The sequence below is a fragment of the Scyliorhinus torazame genome, chromosome 24 (genome assembly GCF_047496885.1).
Source record: "Scyliorhinus torazame isolate Kashiwa2021f chromosome 24, sScyTor2.1, whole genome shotgun sequence".
Classification (NCBI taxonomy): domain Eukaryota; kingdom Metazoa; phylum Chordata; class Chondrichthyes; order Carcharhiniformes; family Scyliorhinidae; genus Scyliorhinus; species Scyliorhinus torazame.
The window spans coordinates 45901932-45921311 of NC_092730.1; the positions used below are offsets into that span (position 1 = coordinate 45901932).

At 45.3% G+C, this 19380-nt stretch overlaps 3 non-coding genes across 3 annotated transcripts; 1 reads left to right on the forward strand and 2 right to left on the reverse strand.

Moving 5' to 3' along the window:
- Positions 1–8041: 8041 nt before the first annotated feature.
- trnas-gcu (transfer RNA serine (anticodon GCU)) lies at positions 8042–8123 on the reverse strand. Its single transcript has one exon. It is a non-coding gene; the product is annotated as a tRNA-Ser (tRNA).
- A 6989-nt stretch (positions 8124–15112) lies between these two features.
- trnas-uga (transfer RNA serine (anticodon UGA)) lies at positions 15113–15194 on the reverse strand. The gene has a single exon. It is a non-coding gene; the product is annotated as a tRNA-Ser (tRNA).
- A 698-nt stretch (positions 15195–15892) lies between these two features.
- trnak-cuu (transfer RNA lysine (anticodon CUU)) lies at positions 15893–15965 on the forward strand. Its single transcript has one exon. It is a non-coding gene; the product is annotated as a tRNA-Lys (tRNA).
- Positions 15966–19380: the final 3415 nt, after the last annotated feature.

Consider the following 19380-nt stretch of genomic DNA (forward strand, 5'->3'; position numbering starts at 1 on the left):
TTGTGTAATTCTAAACCGGAATCCATGTGTCAGTTTTCTCTGATATTGATTATTTCACTAAGCTGCTCCATTGTGGAACTGATACAGTGATGATGAGAATGGGTGAGAATTTGCACTGGGATTTATGGGGCCTCCTGTCAGTGGTACTGTGTTAGGGTGACATGGACACAGCGTCTGTCTCTCCTGCTGTTTGATTGATGGGTTGAAAATGTGTCTCTGGAACTGTTTCTGCTGCCTGAGACTGTGGAACTGATGACCTGTCTGTGTCTCTTTGCTCTGTCAGTGACAATGTACGGATTGTGTGTGGGAAAGAGCTGGCGACACTCTTCCCTGTAACTTGTGTGGAGGAAACATCACCCCTGATCCCGTGTGACTTCACCTTTTGTACTAGTCTACCATGAGGGACCTTGTCAAAGGCCTTACTGAAGTCCATATTGACAACATCCACTGCCCTACCTGCATCAATTATCTTAGTGACCTCCTCGAAAAACTCTATCAAGTTAGTGAGACACGACCTCCCCTTCACAAAACCATGCTGCCTCTCACTAATACGTCCATTTGCTTCCAAATGGGAGTCGATCCTGTCTCGAAGAATTCTCTCCAGTAATTTCCCTACCACTGAAGTAAGGCTCACCGGCCTGTAGTTCCCGGGATTATCCTTGATACCATTCTTAAACAGAGGAACAACATTGGCTATTCTCCAGTCCTCCGGGACATCCCCTGAAGACAGTGAGGATCCAAAGATTTCTGTCAAGGCCTCAGCAATTTCCTCTCCAGCCTCCTCCAGTATTCTGGGGTAGATCCCATCAGGCCCTGGGGACTTATCTACCTTAATATTTTTTAAGACACCCAACACCTCGTCTTCTTGGATCTGAATGTGACCCAGGCTATCTACACACCCTTCTGCAGACTCAACATCTACCAATTTCTTCTCTTTGGTGAATACTGATGCAAAGTATTCATTTAGTACCTCGCCCATTTCCTCTGGCTCCACACATAGATTCCCTTGCCTATCCTTCAGTGGGTCAACCCTTTCCCTGGCTACCCTCTTGCTTTTTATGTACGTGTAAAAAGCCTTGGGATTTTCCTTAACCCTATTTGCCAATGACTTTTCGTGACCCCTTCTAGCCCTCCTGACTCCTTGCTTAAGTTCCTTCCTACTTTCCTTATATTCCACGCAGGCTTTGTCTGTTCCCAGCCTTTTAGCCCTGACAAATGCCTCCTTTTTCTTTTGACGAGGCCTACAATATCTCTCGTTATCCAAGGTTCCAGAAAATTGCCGTATTTATCCTTCTGCCTCACAGGAACATGCCGGTCCTGAATTCCTTTCAACTGCCACTTGAAAGCCTCCCACATGTCAGATGTTTATTTGCCCTCAAACATCCGCCCCCAATTTATGTTCTTCAGTTCCCGCCTAATATTGTTATAATTAGCCTTCCCCCAATTTAGCGCATTCATCCTCGGACCATTCTTATCCTTGTCCACCAGTACTTTAAAACTTACTGAATTGTGGGCAGTGTTCCCGAAATGCTCCCCTACTGAAACATCTAGCACCTGGCCGGGCTCATTCCACAATACCAGGTCCAGTACCGCCCCTTCCCTAGTTGGACTGTCTACATATTGTTTTAAGAAGCCCTCCTGGATGTTCCTTACAAACTCCGCCCCGTCTAAGCCCCTGGCACTAAGTGAGTCCCAGTCAACATTGGGGAAGTTGAAGTCTCCCATCACCACACCCTGTTGTTTTTACTCTTTTCCAAAATCTGTCTACCTATCTGCTCCTCTATCTCCCGCTGGCTGTTTGGAGGCCTATACTAAACCCCCAACATTGTGACTGCACCCTTCTTATTCCTGATCTCTACCCATATAGCCTCACTGCCCTCTGAGGTGTCCTCCCGCAGTACAGCTGTGATATTCTCCCGAACCAGCAGCGCAACTCCGCCTCCCCTTTTACATCCCCCTCTATCCCGCCTGAAACATCTAAATCCTGGAACATTTAGCTGCCAATCCTGCCCTTCCCTCAACCAGGTCTCTGTAATGGCAACAGCATCATAGTTCCAAGTACTAATCCAAGCTCTAAGTTCATCTGCCTTACCCGTAATACTTCTTGCACTAAAACATATGCACTTCAGGCCACCAGACCCGCTGTGTTCAGCAAATTCTCCCTGTCTGCTCTGCCTCAGAGCCCCACTGTCCCTATTCCCTAGCTTTTCCTCAATGCTCTCAACATCTGACCTATTGCTCCCGTGCCCACCCCCCTGCCATACTAGTTTAAACCCTCCCGTGTGACACTAGCAAACCTCGCGGCCAGGATATTTATGCCTCTCCAGTTTAGATGTAACGCGTCCTTCTTATATAGGTCACACCTGCCCCGGAAGAGCTCCCAGTGGTCCAGATAACGGAAACCCTCCCTCCTACACCAGCTGTTTAGCCACGTGTTTAGCTGCTCTATCTTCCCATTTCTAGCCTCACTGGCACGAGGCACAGGGAGTAATCCCGAGATTACAACCCTAGAGGTCCTGTCTTTTAACTTTCTGCCTAGCTCCCTGAACTCCTGCTGCAGGACCTCATGCCCCTTCCTGCCTATGTCGTTAGTACCAATATGTACAACGACCTCTGCCTGTTTGCCCTCCCCCTTCAGGATGCCCTCTACCCTTTCGGAGACATCCTGGACCCTGGCACCAGGGACGCAACATACCATCCTGGAGTCTCTTTCACGTCCACAGAAGCGCCTATCTGTGCCCCTGACTATAGAGTCCCCTATTACTATTACGCTTCTGCGCTTTGACCCTCCCTTCTGAACATCAGAGCCAGCCGTGGTGCCACTGCTCTGGCTGCTGCTGTTTTCCGCTGATAGGCTATCCCCCCGACAGTATCCAAAGGGGTACACCTGTTCGAGAGGGGGACAACCATAAGGGATTCCTGCACTGACTGCCTGCCCTTTCTGGTGGTCACCCATTTCTCTGCCTGCACCTTGGGTGTGACCACATTTACATAACTGCGATCTATGACGCCGAGCTGTTTATGTTTATGTGGAGCTAATGCTTCCTCTTTTGCGGCATTCTAAAACGTGAGTTCTTAAGCTTAGAGTAAGCGATAGCAAATTTAAAAAACATTTGAGGAAAAACTACTTGTCGCATCGCAGTAATAGTTGTAACGGATGTGTTTGCGCGACATTGTGAGTTTCAAACTGAGGAAGACTGGCCAACAGTTTTTCATTCAGAATTTATGCGCAATTATGTAATTGAGGTGCATAAGATGTACACAGTACTCCAAATGTGGCCTTACCAAAGTTTTGTACAGCTGCATCATCACCTCACGGCTCTTAAATTCAATCCCTTTGCTAATGAACGCTAGCACACCATAGGCATTCTTCACACCTCTATCCACTTGAGTGGCAACTTTCAAAGATGTATGATCGTAGACCCCAAGATCTCTCTGCTCCTCCACATTGCCAAGAACTCTACCGTTAACCCTGTATTCCGCATTCATATTTGGCCTTCCAAAATGGACAACCTCACACTTTTCAGGGTTAAACTCCATCTGCCACTTCTCAGCCCAGCTCTGCATCCTATCTATGTCTCTTTGCAGCCTACAACAGCCCTCCTTACTATCCACAACTCCACCAATCTTCGTATCGACTGCAAATTTACTGACCCACCCTTCAACTCCCTCATCCAAGTCATTAATGAAAATCACAAACAGCAGAGGACCCAGAACTGATCCCTCCGGTACGCGACTGGTAACTCGGATCCAGGCTGATTATTTGCCATCCACCACCACTCTCCGACTTCTATCGGTTAGCCAGTACGTTATACAACTGGCCAAATTTCCCACTATCCCATGCCTCCTTACTTTCTACAGAAGCCTACCATGGGGAACCTTATCAATTCCTTACTAAAATCCATGTACACTACATACACTCTTTACCTTCATCCACATGCTTGGTCACCTCCTCAACGAATTCAATATGACTCGTAAGGCAAGACCTACCCCTCACAAATCCGTGCTGACTATCCGGAATCAAGAAGTGTCTTTCCAGATGCTCAGAAATCCTATCCTTCAGTACCCTTTCCATGACTTTGCCTACCACCGAAGTAAGACTAACTGGCCTGTAATTCCCAGGGTTATCCCTAGTCCCTTTTTTGAACAGGGCACGACATTCGCCACTCTCCAATCCCCTGGTACCACCCCTGTTGACAGTGAGGACGAAAAGATCATTGCCAACGGCTCTGCAATTTCATCTCTTGCTTCTCATAGAATCCTTGGATATATCCCGTCAGGCCCGGGGGACTTGTCTATCCTCAAGTTTTTCAAAATGCCCAACACATCTTCCTTCCTAACAAGTATTTCCTCGAGCTTACCAGTCTGTTTCACACTGTCCTTTCCAACAATATGGCCCCTCTCATTTGTAAATACAGAAGAAAAGTACTCGTTCAAGACCTCTCCTATCTCTTCAGATTCAATACACAATCTCCCGCTACTGTCCTTGATCGGACCTACCCTCGCTCTAGTCATTCTCATATTTCTCACATATGTACAAAAGGCCTTGGGGTTTTCCTTGATCCTACCCGCCAAAGATTGTTCATGCCCTCTCTTTGCTCTCCTAATCCCTTTCTTCAGTTCCCTCCTGGCTACCTTGTATCCCTCCAACGCCCTGTCTCAACCTTGTTTCCTCAGCCTTACATAAGTCTCCTTTTTCCTCTTAACAAGATATTCAACCTCTCTTGTCAACCAGGGTTCCCTCACTCGACCATCTCTTCCCTGCCTGACAGGGACATACATATCAAGGACACGTAGTACCTGTTCCTTGAACAAGTTCCACATTTCACTTGTGTCCTTCCCTGACAGCCTATGTTCCCAACTTATGCACTTGAATTCTTGTCTGACAACATCGTATTGACCCTTCCCCCAATTGTAAAACTTGCCCTGTTGCACGCACCTATCCCTCCCCATTACGAAAGTGAAAGTCACAGAATTGTGGTCACTATCTCCAAAATGCTCCCCCACTAACAAATCTATCACTTGCCCTGGTTCATTACCAAGTACTAAATCCAATATTGCCCCTCCTCTGGTCGGACAATCTACATATTGTGTTAGAAAAGCTTCCTGGACACACTGCACATACACCACCCCATTCAAACTATTTTGATCTAAAGAGTTTCCACATAATGTTTGGGAAGTTGAAGTCACCCATGACTACTACCCTGTGACTTCTGCACCTTTCCAAAATCTGTTTCCCAATCTGTTCCTCCACATCTCTGCTACTATTGGGGGGCCTATAGAAAACTCCTAACAAGGTGACTGCTCCTTTCCTATTTCTGAATTCAACCCATGCTACCTCAGTAGGCTGATACTCCTCGAACTGCCTTTCTGCAGCTGTTATACTATCTCTAATTAACAATGCCACCCCCAACACCACCTCTTTTACAACCCTCCCTAATCTTATTGAAACATCTATAACCAGGGACCTCCAACAACCATTTACGCCCCTCTTCTATCCAAGTTCCCGTTATGGCCACCACATCGTAGTCCCTAGTACCGATCCATGCCATAAGTTCACCCACCTTATTCCTGATGCTTCTTGCGTTGAAGTATACACACTTCAACCCATCTCCGTGCCTTCAAGTACTCTCCTTTGTCAGTGTTCCCTTCCCCACTGCCTCATTACACGCTTTGGCGTCCTGAATATCGGCTACCTTAGTTGCTGGACTACAAATCCGGTTGTCATTACCCTGCTAAATTAGTTTAAACCCTCCCGAAGAGTACTAGAAAATCTCCCTCCCAGGATATTAGTGCCCCTCTGGTTCAGATGCAACCCGTCCTGCTTGTACAGGTCCCACCTTCCCCAGAATGCGCTCCAATTATCCAAATACCTGAAGTCCTCCCTCCTACACCATTCCTGCAGCCACGTGTTCAGCTGCACCCTCTCCCTGTTCCTAGCCTCGCTATCACGTGGCACCGGCAACAAACCAGAGATGACAACTCTGTCTGTCCTGGCTTTTAACTTCCACCCTAACTCCCTAAACTCATTTATTGCCTCCACACCCCTTTTCCTACCGATGTCGTTGGTACCAATGTGCACCACGACTTCTGGCTGCTCCCTCTCCCCCTTAAGGATCCTGAAGACACGATCCGAGACATCCCTGGCCCTGGTACCCGGGAGGCAACATATCTTCTGCGAGTCTCGCTCGCGACCACAGAATCTCCTATCTATTCCCCTAACCATTGAATCTCCTACAACTATTGCTTTTCTATTCTTCCCCCTTCCCTTCTGAGCCCCAGAGCCAGACTCAGTGCCAGAGACCTGGCCGCTAGGGCCTTCCCCCGGTTGGTCATCCCCGCCAACAGCGTCCAAAACGGGATACTTGTTTTGAAGGGGAACGGCCACGAGGAATCCCTGCACTGTCTGCTTTTTTTTTCTTTCCCCTGACTCTAACCCAGCTATTCTTGTCCTGTACATTGGGTGTGGTTACCTCCATGTAACTCTTCTCTATCACCCCCTCTGCCTCTCGGATGATCCGAAGTTCATCCAGCTTCAGCTCCAGTTCCCTCACACGGTCTTTGAGGAGCTGGAGTTGGGTGCACTTCCCGCAGGTATAGTCAGCAGGGACACCGGTGGTATCGCTCACCACCCACATCCTACAGGAGGAGCATGCAACTGGCCTAGCCTCCATCCCCTCTTACCTTACAGAATATAGCTGCCCTGTGGACCAACTGGATCTCCGCCCTCCGACTCCCAGTCAGCTGCACTCTCTGTAAACTCCTGGCTCTCTTCCAACCCTTTGTGGAAATGTAGGAAAGAAAATGAAAGGAGCACCTTACTCCCTCCTCACCTAACTCCCTCAGTCACCAAACTCTCACTCTAGCACTCAAATGCACCAAATTCAGCACTCACTCAGTCACCAAACTCTCACTATAGCACTCAAATGCACCAAATTCAGCACTCAGTGCAAACAAAGTCTGCACTGTAGGGGATCACTTTTATACTGTGAATCTAGCCTCTAAAGGCTTGTGATTCTGTGGAATTCGCTACCCCAGAGTGCGGTGGATGCAGGTACAGTGAATAAATTTAAGGAGGAGGTCGAGAGATTTTTGTTGGTATTGAGTGGAAGTGTTATGGAGAACGGGTGGAGTTGCGGCCAGTATGGGATTAGCCAAGATCTCATGGAAGGTGTTAGGCTCAGGAGGCTAAATTGCCTTCTCCCGCTCCTAGGTGATGTGTTATAGTGAGGACGTATTCTAGTTGAGATCAATCGCCCTCTTCATCTGTAACATTGCAGGTAACAGATGAGGAACACATCATCCGTGATAGAATGGCGGGGCAGACTCGATGGGTCTAATGGCTTAATTCTGCTCCTATATTTTATGAACTTATATTTTGTGCGACTTCGTGAGTTTCAAATTGAGGGGAAGGAACATTTTCCAACTCAGAATCTATGCGCAATTCGGGCAGGGAGTGAAAAGTAACTTTCTCAGCTTTTTATTATTTGGTTTCACCATGGACAGTGTTCGACTGTTCACCGCCTACCAAGCCCTTAAACAAAAGCTAAAACTCACAGCCTTTTTTCTATATCCTCATGAAGTGGACGAAACAGAGATACAACAGACACGTTACAGACAAGAATGGGATTTGATTCCACGTGTGCAGAGTACAATGGATTATTGTGCATCACCTTAACCACGTGGTACAACCCCTTTACTTCATGTAACTTTAATATCTGATCTTGTCACAGACAAGTAGCCGAAGCACCCCACCAATGTACAATCAGGAGGACGTTCATCCACGAGAGGTGGCAAAAGGTAATAATGGGAGAAGTGAATACGGTAACCTCGACTGCACAGTGGGTAGCCGAAGAAGAATTGGTGGCAATGTGGGGTTAAGCCCCAAACACGTCTGCCTCCGTTCGTACCTCCGTTCGTCCCTCCTCTAACCCAACTCGATGCAAGTGGCCTGACAACTTGGAATAGTTTGTCACATCAGTGATTGCAGATCCATCGTGTAAAAATGAATCCCACTTCTGAGAAACAATGGGCGAAAAATCGACGAGGATGGGATTCGAACCGACGTGTGCAGAGCACAATGGATTAGCAGTCCATCGCCTTAACCACTCGGCCACCTCGTCGCACAAATTTTTGCGGCAATACGTCTTAATTCGTTTTGCACCCATGAACTGATGGAAATTATTTGCCTCTTTCTATTCAACCAGGTGTTCAACAGGGGGAATTGCAGTGGTGGTGGTATAGTGGTGAGCATCACTTATTTTGAAACCGTTGACTCCGTTTCGATTCCCGGCCATCGCAGTAGTAGTTGAATCGGATGTTTTTGCGCGACATCCTGAGTTTCAAACTGCGGAAGACTGGTCAACTGTTTCTCATTCAGAATTTATACGGATTATCTAAGTGAGGTGTTTAAGATGCGAAAAGGTGTAGATATTGTAGACGTGGAGTTGATGTTACCTGTTGTGGGTCAGTCTAAAACGAGAGGTCATCATCTTAGAATATGAGGCTGCAAATTTACAAAAGATTTAAAGAAAAACTACTTCTCCCAAAGGGTTTTAATTCTGTGGAATTCACTTCCTCAGAGTGTGGTGGATGCAGGGACAGTGAGAAAGTTAAGGAGGAGTTAGAGAGACTTTTATTGGTAATGAGTTGAAGGGTTCTGGAGAACGGGCAGGACGGTGGTTTTGAGGCCATTATGTTTGATCAGGCAAGATCACATGGAAGGTTTTACGCCCAAGAGGCTAAATTGCACATCCCAGCTCCAATGTTATGTGTTCTCGGGAGGAGGTGTTCTGGCTGATATCTCAATCGATCTCTTGTTCCGTAACATTTCAGGTAGCAGATGATGAACATTTCAGTCATGATCGAATGGCGGGCAGACTCGATGGGTCGAATGGCGTCATACTGCTCATATATCTGATGAATCTATCGTTTGCGCGGCTTCATGACTTTCAAACTGAGGGAAAGAAATAGTTTCCAACTCAGAATGTGTGCGCAATTATGGGGGGGGGGGGTGAATTAAGTAACTTTCTCGTCATTTTCTAAAGTGGTTTCAATATGGAAAGTGTTCGATTATTCACAACCCCAAGTCCCAAACACTAAAAATCACAGCATTTTTCCGTCACCCTCATGAAGTGGATCAAACAGAAACACAACAGATACGTTACAGACGAGGATTGGATTCGAACTCAAGTGCGCAGAGCACAAAGGTTTCTTGTGCATCCCCTTAACCACGTGGTACAACTCCTTACTTCATGGAACTTTAATGTCTGACCTTCTCACAGACAAGTGACCGAAACAACCCTCCAGTGCACAAACAGGAGGATGTTCATCCAGGAGAGGTGGCAGAAGGTAATTATGGGAGAAGTCAACCCGGTATCCTCGACTGTACTGTGGATAGCCGAAGAAGAACTGGTGTCAAATAACGGTTAAGCCCCAAACCCGTCTGCCTTCGTTCCTCCGTCCTCTAACCCAACTCGCTGCAATCTGGCCTGACAACTTGGAATAGATTGTCACATCAGTGATTGCAGATCCATCTAGGAAAAATAAGGCCCACGTCCGAGAAAAGTGGATTTAAAATCAACGAGAATGGAATTCGAACACACGTATGTAGAGTACAATGGATTAGCAGCCCATCGCCTTAACCACTCGGCCACCTCGTCCCACAACTGCACATGTCAACAGGTTTTAATTCGTTTTGCATCCATGAACTGATGGAATGTATCTGCTTCCTTCTATTCACCTGGTGTTCAAAATTGGAAATGCAGCGATGGTGGGAGAGTGGTGAGCAAAGTTTTCTTCCAAGCAGTTGTCCCAGTTCGATTCCTGGTCATCGATCTAATAGTTGAATCGGATGTTATTGTGCGACATCGTGAGTTTTAAACTGAGGAAGACTGGTCCACAGTTTCTCACTCAGAATGTATGCGTAATTATCTAATTGAGATGTTCAAGGTACCAAAAGGTATGTAAAAAGTTGACGTGGGGCTGTTGCTTCCTCTTGTGGGGCATTCTAAAACGAGAGGTCATGCTCTTAGAATAACAGATTGCAATTTTAAAAAAGAATTGAGGAAAAACTACTTATCCCAAAGGGTTTATGATTCCGTGGAATTCGGTACCCCAGATTGCGTTGGATGGAGGGAGAGTGAGTAAGTTTAAGGAGGAGGTAGAGAGATTTTATTGGTAAGGAGTTCAAGGGATACGGAGAACGGGAAGACGGTGGAGTTGAGGCCAGGATGGGATCAGCCAACATCACATGGGAGGTGTTAGGCTCAGGAGGCTAAATTGCCTACTCCCGCTCCGAGGTCATGCGTTCTAGGGAGAAGGTGTTCCTGCTGATAACGCAATCGACCTCTTCATCTGTAACATTGTAGGTCACAGATGGGGAATATATCAGCCACGATAGAATGGCTGGGCAGACTCGATGGGTCTAATGGCTGAAGTCTGCTTCTTTATTTTATGAACTTACTTTTTGCGCGACTTTGTGAGTTTCAAACTGAGAGGACGGAACTGTTTCTAACTCAGAATTTACACGCAATTAGGTCAGGGAGTGAAATAAGTAGCTTTCTAACCTTTTTATAATGTGGTTTCAACATGGACAGTGTTCGTCGAATTCACCACCCGCCAAGCCCGTGAACCAAAGCAAAAAATCACAGCATTTGTACTTCATGCTCATGAAGTGGACCAAACAGAGACACAACAGACACATTACAGACGAGGATGGGATTTGAATCCACGTGTGCAGAGTACAATGGATTATTGTGCGTCTCCTTAACCACATGATACAACTCATTTACTTCAATGGAATTTTAATATGCGATCTTATTACAGGCAAGTAGCCAAAGAACCCCTCCAGTCTACAAACAGGAGGAAGTTCATTCTGGAGAGGTGGGTGAGGAGAATTATGGGAGACGTCATCCCGGTAACCTCAACTGTACTGTGGGTAGCCGAAGAACTGGTGTCACGGTGCGGTTCCATTGACAACGTATCCAGAGGCACATATAGTGACGAAGACTGACAGGTTCAGAATGTCTCTTACACTCTCACACATTACCCGAGAGTGACAGGAATCCCCCATTTACAAACGGGACCAGAGAAGGGCAGAGAGAATGCACGTCACTCCCACATACAACATGTTGACGGATTCAACACAACCAAAATATAAGAAAAGATCATCACCACATATTATCTTCTTCGAAATCCCGCCGTCCCAACTTTAATATAATAAAAACAATTTTTATCAGTTGTGTCTCACTCTAATCTGTGAACTTCTCTCTACCACAGTGTGTTGACATCTACTGGCCACGACACAGAACCGCAACAGAGCGCGGGAGATTCACATGAACTGTCGGTGATAGAATGTGATCGGGTGGACGGAGAGGTGTTAGGAGTATGTAAAATTTAAACAATCTATATTCATGCATTTCCCAATGGAATTGGTGGAATTTGGAAGTGTTTATCTTGAGGATCAATTGAGCAGAGACTTTAAAGCATTTTATCTGTGGTTCCCTCTGTGTGAGCTATGCAACATTGTACTGTGTCATGCTGTCTCCTTCATTCCTGGGACGAGACTGCAAGAAGGATTCTGAAAGGTATTTGCTGCAAAGCAAACAGGAACGTGCGTGATGTTTACTTTTGCTGTGAGGTAGAATGTAAATAGCAGAGAATAGCCTCGATTCCTCGACCTCGGGCTAATGGCCCAGCACGCTTCCGCTGCGGCACTCTGCTCCTTAAACCAGGAGCTACAACAGTACTGCCTGGCTGTAGCCACACATCTATTCACTTCCACATTTGTTCTTTCAACAAGAACACACGTTTGAGCACACTGATTCTGGTCAGCATAGTTCAGATACTTTACTTTCGTGCTGAACGGTTGTTCTGTGAAGGGGATGTGATTTATTCTGTGACGTTGTTCTGATGAGAAACTGGGGAATGACTGGAATCATCTTCATAGAAGGAAGTTCGGGACGGCAGTTTCACCTCTCTGGGAACATTGATCACGCTCTTACTGATTTCTTCAAGCTTTGCTTCAAGTCCGACTCCAGAGAAGATCAACTACGAGCAAAGTGGCGCAGCGGACGTGTGCTGGACCCCTAACCCAGAGGTCTATGGATCTAAACCATCCTCTGCTATTTATATTCTCACTCACACGAAACGGAAACGAGTTGCTATTTGTCAGCAGCACATCTGCTTTTTTCTTTATTAGTATCAAAGTTTTGCTTTCAGTCTGATCCGCTCTTTGGCACCGGTTCTTCAGCTACCCACAGCACAGTCGAGGAGACTAAGTTGAGTTCTCCCAGAACATTCTTCTGGCTCCTCTAGTGGATGAACGTTCACCTGATTGGACACTGGAGGGGTTCTTCGGCTACTTGTCCGTGAAAGCAGTACCGGAAGCAGCTGTGGAGAGAGATTGCAGTCGCCAGAATGCAACTCTCCATTTGTACACTTCACGTCGCTCAGATCTTAGACTCTCAATAGCTTCGTGTGAGGAAGAGGTAGAGCGGGAATTCGGTTCTTGTTGATTGGAGCAAACTGTTCAATGCAGCAATGAGAAGCTCCTTCACCCCCAGCGGGTTGGATAAGGATGGCACTCAGATAAGGGCTCTGGCTAGGGATTAAAAGTAGGGAAAGCATCTATTGTTTGAAATGAAATGACGATGAAGATAGAATTTATGTCGATTTGCGAGTGGATCTTAGTTTGGACGACAGCCGAGTGGTCTAAGTTGCTGCGTTTAGATCGAAGTCTCTACTTGAGGCGTGGGTTTGACTCCCACAACTGATATTGCCTTTTTTCTCCATGAGGTTAAATTTCTCCAGCAAGATTTTCAACATCAGGAAGATCCAATACCTCCCTTTCAGTGGAAAAGCGTTGGTCTCAGGACATGAGATTCTTGTTTAAATACACACAGCAAGACCACACAGGCAAAAGCGCAGTTAATGCCTCGATAATCTGCTTCAGTGACTCTGGTTGAGGAATTAATATTGAGCACAGGACTCCGGGTAAAATTCGTCTTATCTTCTTGTAAATAGTCTGGCTGGTTGGAGTGATTACATCCGTCTGAGAGGGGAAGTTGGAAACTCGGGTTCTATTGTGATTTACTGCTGGATAAAACTTTATTTCCTTATTGGCCCCCTGTGAGGTATTACTGGATATCGTTATTTCTCTATATTGCCCCTCTGTTGGGTACTATTGGATAACATTTCCAGTCCAGCTTTGACAAATGGTCACCTGGACTCGAAACGTTTGCTCTTTCCTCTCCCTACAGATGCTGTCAGATCTGCTGAGACTTTAAGGCATTTTCTCTGTGGTTCCCTATGTGTGAGCTTTACAATGTTGTACTGCGTCATGCTGTCTCCTTCATTCTTGGGACTAATGTCGGGATGAGACTGCAAGAATGTTTCTGATAGGTATTTGCTGCAAAGCAAACAGGAACGTGTGTTATGTTTTCTTTTTGTGTCAGGGAGAATGTAAATAGCAGAGAACTACCTCGATTCCTCGACCTCGGGCTAATGGCCCAGCACGCTTCCGCTGCGGCACTCTGCTCCTTAAACCAGGAGCTACGATTTTACTGCCCTGCGGTAGCCACACAGCTATTCACTTCCTCATTTTTTCTTTCAACAAGAACACACGTTTGAGCACACTGATTCTGGTCAGCATAGTTCAGATAATTTACTTTCGTGCTGAATGGTTATTCTGTGAAGGGGATGTGATTTCTTCTGTGACGTTGTTCTGATGGGAAAGTGGGGAGTGACTGGAATCACCTTCATAAAATGAAGTTCGGGGCGGCAGTTTCATCTCTCCGGGAACATTGATTACTCTGTTACTGATTTCTTCAAGCTTTACCTGTATTTATAGAACGAATACACAAACAATGAAGCGGGAGAATGTATTAAATCAGAGATTGGATATTCTTGTAACCAATACGGCTGTAATGGGAATCGTTCATTTTCCGATAAATCGGGATGAACAGATCGCTCAGTCAGAAATCAGATATCTGGGGATTTAAATGTGATTACTACAGTGATAATATTAACCATGTTAATGTTATTTTGCTCCAATTGAAACGTATCACGAATACCTCGTTAACTTGTTGCACAACTTGCTTTCAGCCAGGAGATGGCAGCAGTGCGCAATAGTTTGGGTCTCCTGATTGTGTCCACAGATCTCGATAGGAATGGAGCTGCTGCTTCCCGGGGAGGTGCCAAGCAAGAGGCACAGATACTGACCAACTGCACCCGCTCCAAATAGATTCCCCAAATTACTGAACAAAACAAAAACAAGCACAAATCATATTTTAAGAAACTATGACAGTGACTCTGAAAACAATACACCATGACCTCTGAAAGAATCGATTTGCTGTAACTAATTAAAGATGAACCGTTTCAATATCAGCCGTAATTCCTTACCAGTTCTCAGACAGGCACCGACTAGTTAGAAGTTTGCTTCACTTTTCAAGGTCTGGCTCAATAAAATCAATCACAGGCCCATGATCTGCTTTCCTCCTGTTCTCAGACACATCCACTTTGTACAAGGGCGCACTAACTGGTTTTCAGAGTAAGAGTCAGACTGCAGTCACTTCGTTCTCTCTCGATCCCTTTATCCCAGAACCACCTCACAACCAGGAATGGAACTTCTCACAGAGCCAAGAATGGAATAGTTTGTCGATTCTTCCACTGATTCAGGACCGCCCATCGCCAGGATGTATTCGTCCAAAAGAGTTGGGATGAAATAGGGCTGAGTTTCACTGTATCCAATCAGTACCCGGAGAAGCACAAAAACAGTGAGTGAGGGAGAGAGAAAGAAACAAAGAAACAGATAGAGAGATAAAATACGTTCCATTTCTAACACGATCTTTTTACCCAAAAAAACATTCAGCTGAATGAAACCGAACCACGTTTCCATTCGCTGCCGTTGCTGCTTCTCCTTCCAAACGTTGCAGGAAACGTTATTATTTATTGATTGTTGTTTTGAGTGCGAGCTTCTTTATATTTCGTTCAGTTTCCAAAACAAATGCTGAACATCTGACTGACTCAAACCGTTCATTTACAAACATTCCAATTCATTCTCGAGTCAGTGGCTTGCGCGGGGAGTTTAGCAAACACTTCGAAACACAGTCGCTGCGAGCAGAGTTCGAACCAGCGTGGGGCAGCCCCACGGGATTTCAAGTCTAACGCCTTAACCACTCGGCCATCGCAGCTATGTCTAGTGTGCCATTCATTAGTAATTTGGTCGATAGAATACATTCTAAAACCAGCCTGGAATCACTCCAGGAAGTTATTGCATTCAAACGATCAACGGGGCCCCGGTGTTTATGTGAGGAGAGGTTGAATCTTCGTGGAAAATGACCATTGGATTTGGAGAGAGGCCTTGAGAGACTCGAAAACCTCAGCTCCCTAAACGCACAATTCCACCGATTAAATAGATTGTGGAACAACATCAGTTACATTGGGAATATATTAGAAATTCAAATGGAACAGGACCACACTTTACAGTCTGGAAGAAAATTTAAATGATGAAATCTAGAAATTACAGCACAGAAGGAGACCTGTGCAGGCCGAACGGTCACCTGATGACGCAACTAAAATGGTCACGTGTCGGGATTTCGGCAGTTCCCCGGATCGCGGTCAGAGCACAAGCCAGGAGGTGCTGCTCAATTATTAAGTCAGTTATTTTTTATTACATGTCATTGGTCGTCAGTCATTGAGAGACCAGCATTCCTACATGGTATCAGGAGTGGGCAGAACGTCTTCACCGCATCAACATGCTTGTATCACAGAATCGTAGAATATCCAGCTCAGAAGTAGGCCATTCGGCCCAACAAGTCAGCACTGACCTTCCGAATGAGCACCGCAGCAACTCTCTTCAAGAAGAGGTTTAATAGATAGTGCACCAGCAGCCCGGCTAGCTCAGTCGGTAGAGCATGGGACTCTTAATCCCAGGGTCGTGGGTTCGAGCCCCACGTTGGGCGCTTTCTTGTTATTATCTGAAAATATTGATGCTGAATGAACTGTCTTCATAACAGGAACGCAAGGTTATGTCCCTTGACTGGGAATCCAGAGGTCGAAACGAACCTCGTGACAAAATTTAATAAATATGTAATTAAAATTGCTTCTCAGTAACGGCGCAGAAAGGTTCTGCTTCCGACGGATCTTACTTCCACAACTGGGAACACATTACACAACAGATAATGATTTGACACAACTACAGTGAAGATCTGTCACCGGCAGTGTCACGGTTCCATGGCAGAGAGCACGGCTACACAGCAGAGAGCTCAGTTACACAGCAAGATATAATTTTACAAACAGGGTCTCTCTGTGTGCAGCAGAAAACACATTTTCCTAAAAAAACAGTTTCTCCATCTTGGCACCTTTTCTGTGTGTCATTGTATGTGTGTCCTGATAGTCTCTTCGTGATTTTTTGTGTATCTTTCTCTGTCTGTTACAGCAGTGCTGCTGTTATGTATTAATCTCACTTTTCCCAAACAGTAATTGTGATTGATAGATACAGAAACATTTCCAAACTGACATTCAGTACCAATGTCTGATAGAGACTGAAACCCACCCTCACATACAGTCCCAGATATTGACTCATAATGAAGGAATCCTGCTCTCACAAACTATTGAGACTGAGGTGCAGAGTGTTCCCTCCACTCGCGAATACTACCTGTGATTTACAGAGACAGAACACATCTCAGTCAGGTGAGTAGCAGAGTTTGATGGGTACAATATGTATTCCACAATCACCTTCTCTGCGCCAGATAATCAGATGCAGACGACATGCGGCGTCTGTGTTGGTTTAACAAGGGTTTTACCCAAGAACAGGAACAGATTTACACAATATCAGGGTATAAGACGTAGGAGCAGAAGTAGGCCATTCAGCCCATCGAATATGCTCCGCATTTCAATGAGATCATGCTTGATCTGATATATGACGTGTTATGGCCTTATACGGTGGCATATTATCACAGTGGTTACCTCACAGAGCCAGCGATCCGGGTTCAATTCCAGCTTTTGGTCACTGACTGTGTGGAGTTTGCACTTTCTCTCCGTGTCTGTGTGGGTTCCCTCCGGGTGCTGCGATTTCCTCGCACAGTCCAAATGTGTGCGCGTTAGGTGGACTGTCCATGCTAAATTGCCCCTTAGTGTTCAGAAAGTTGGGTGGTGTTACAGGGATGTGATGGGGACACAGAGGCTCTTTCAGAATATCGTTGCCGAGTCCATTGGAAGAATGGCCTCCTTTTACATTTTAATGATCTCATGATAATACTCATGTCCACTTTCCCGGCATTTTATCTCTAGATTTCACGATGAACCTTTAAAACCAGCAATCCCACCAAGCCTCAGGTAGCGGTAACTCCTCAATGGTCGTTAATTTCCCGGCTGTCAGTCATTTGGCCAGTCTTGAGTGAAGTCACATCCTGGAAATGACATACATTGATCCAGTTCTAAAATAAATTAAGTCGCTCGAGTCCCTGATGACCATAGGCCCTTTGAGTCTAAGATCTGACTGGTGGTGATTTAACCTGAGGATCACCATACTTCAGGCGAGGATCAATAATAATAATACTAATAATCTCTTATTGTCACAAGTAGGCTTCAATCAAGTTACTGTGAAAAGCCCGGAGTCGCCACATTCCGGCGCCGGTTCGGGGAGGCTGGAACGGGAATTGTGAGATGGCGGGGTTTTCATGTTTCAAGTCGAGTATAACCGTGTGATCTCTATCTAATTAATTTGGTTTTGCTTCTGCTAATCTTGTCTCACAGTGAGGCAAACCTCACTGATTTGATAGACGAGTGATCGTTCTTCAGTCTTGTCATTGTCGGACCCACTGAATATGGAGGCATATCCTGTGTGGCAGGATTTAGCTCCAACTCAAGCTATAAGTTTGTGGATGATACCACTGCGGTAGGTCGTATCGCAAACAATGACGAATCAGATGCAGGAGGTAGATAAATCACATGGTTCCATAGTGCACTGTCATGTGAGTGTACATTTAAGACATGTAAGTTTAAGCAATGCACATTTAAGAAAACAGTGATGTCAGAGAGTGGGTGGAGCTGGGCTTTAGGTCAGCCATTTTGCAGATTTTTACTTTCAGTTTAAAAAGCAGTTTGTGTGTGTCTGTGTGTTTCCAGAGAGCTGCAAGTTTGAAAAGAGATTGGGAGTGTCTTCGTTTGCAGGGTGCTGGATCTCTGACATAAAAGACCATCTCTGGATCATTTGGGTGATTTAAACTGATAATTGTAAAGCCTTCAACCTGATGTGATTCTGTTTAAAGGTGTTAAGTCTCTTGGAAGTTTGAAGGAACATTTTAAGGAATTGTTTCTGTTGCGATATTTTCTGAGTTATCTTTGAAGAAAGGGGCGTTAAGAGATCCAATGTTTATTTAAGATGTTAAGTTGAGTTCATGGAATAAACAGTGCTTTGTGTTTAAAAGCCCACGAGTCCATAATTGTATAATAATAATACACCAAGGGAAAAAGCCGTGTGCCAGGAAAAGCAACAAATCCATTAAAGGGAGAGGTTGGTTGAACTCCATGATACATTTTGGGGTTCTGAAAACGCCTCACCCATAGAAATTGGGGGCTCGTCCGGGATAAAAGTCTATCTATTGGATTGGCTTTTGTGAACTTAAAGACAGTGAAGGATTGTTCCTTTTCCGGTGTGGTATTTTAGTTTACGTGGGGAGAGTGTTGTGAACAATGGTTCTTTCAGAGGCTCAGAAGTTTTTGTGGGTGCAGAATGTCACACGAAGTACTTTACGGGCAGAAACGAACAGCAGACTGTTAGATTTGGCAAGAACATTGCAGTTAACCTTACCTGACAAAATGCGAAAAGATGAAGTAATTATGGCAGTGGTTAAGCATTTAAATTTGCATGCGATAGAGTTTGACTCATTGGAAATGGCAAAAATTCAGTTGCAAATTAAACAAATGGAACATGAGAAAGAATGAAAGCGGCTTGAATATGAGAGGGAGAGAGAGGAAAAAGAAAGAGAAAGAGAGAGAGAGAGGAAAAAGAAAAGGAGAGAGCAGAAAGGCGAAAAGAAAGAATAGTCCTAGCAGAACAAAAAGTAAAAGAAATGGAAATACAGAGGAGGGAAAAAGATAAAGAGAGCGAGTTTGAACTTCAGAAAATGGCCATGAAACATGACAATCAGTTAACATTGGCAGACGTAAAGGGAAGCGTACAGCTGGATGATAGTGATGAGGATAGTGTGAAAGCGCGTCACAGTCGAAGGCTTGGTGGGAAACTATTTAAATATGTCCAAGCACTGCCACGGTTTGACGAAAAGGAAGTGGAAGCCTTTTTCATTTCATTTCAGAAGGTAGCTAAACAAATGAAATGGCCACAGGACATGTGGGCGTTACTGATTCAAACAA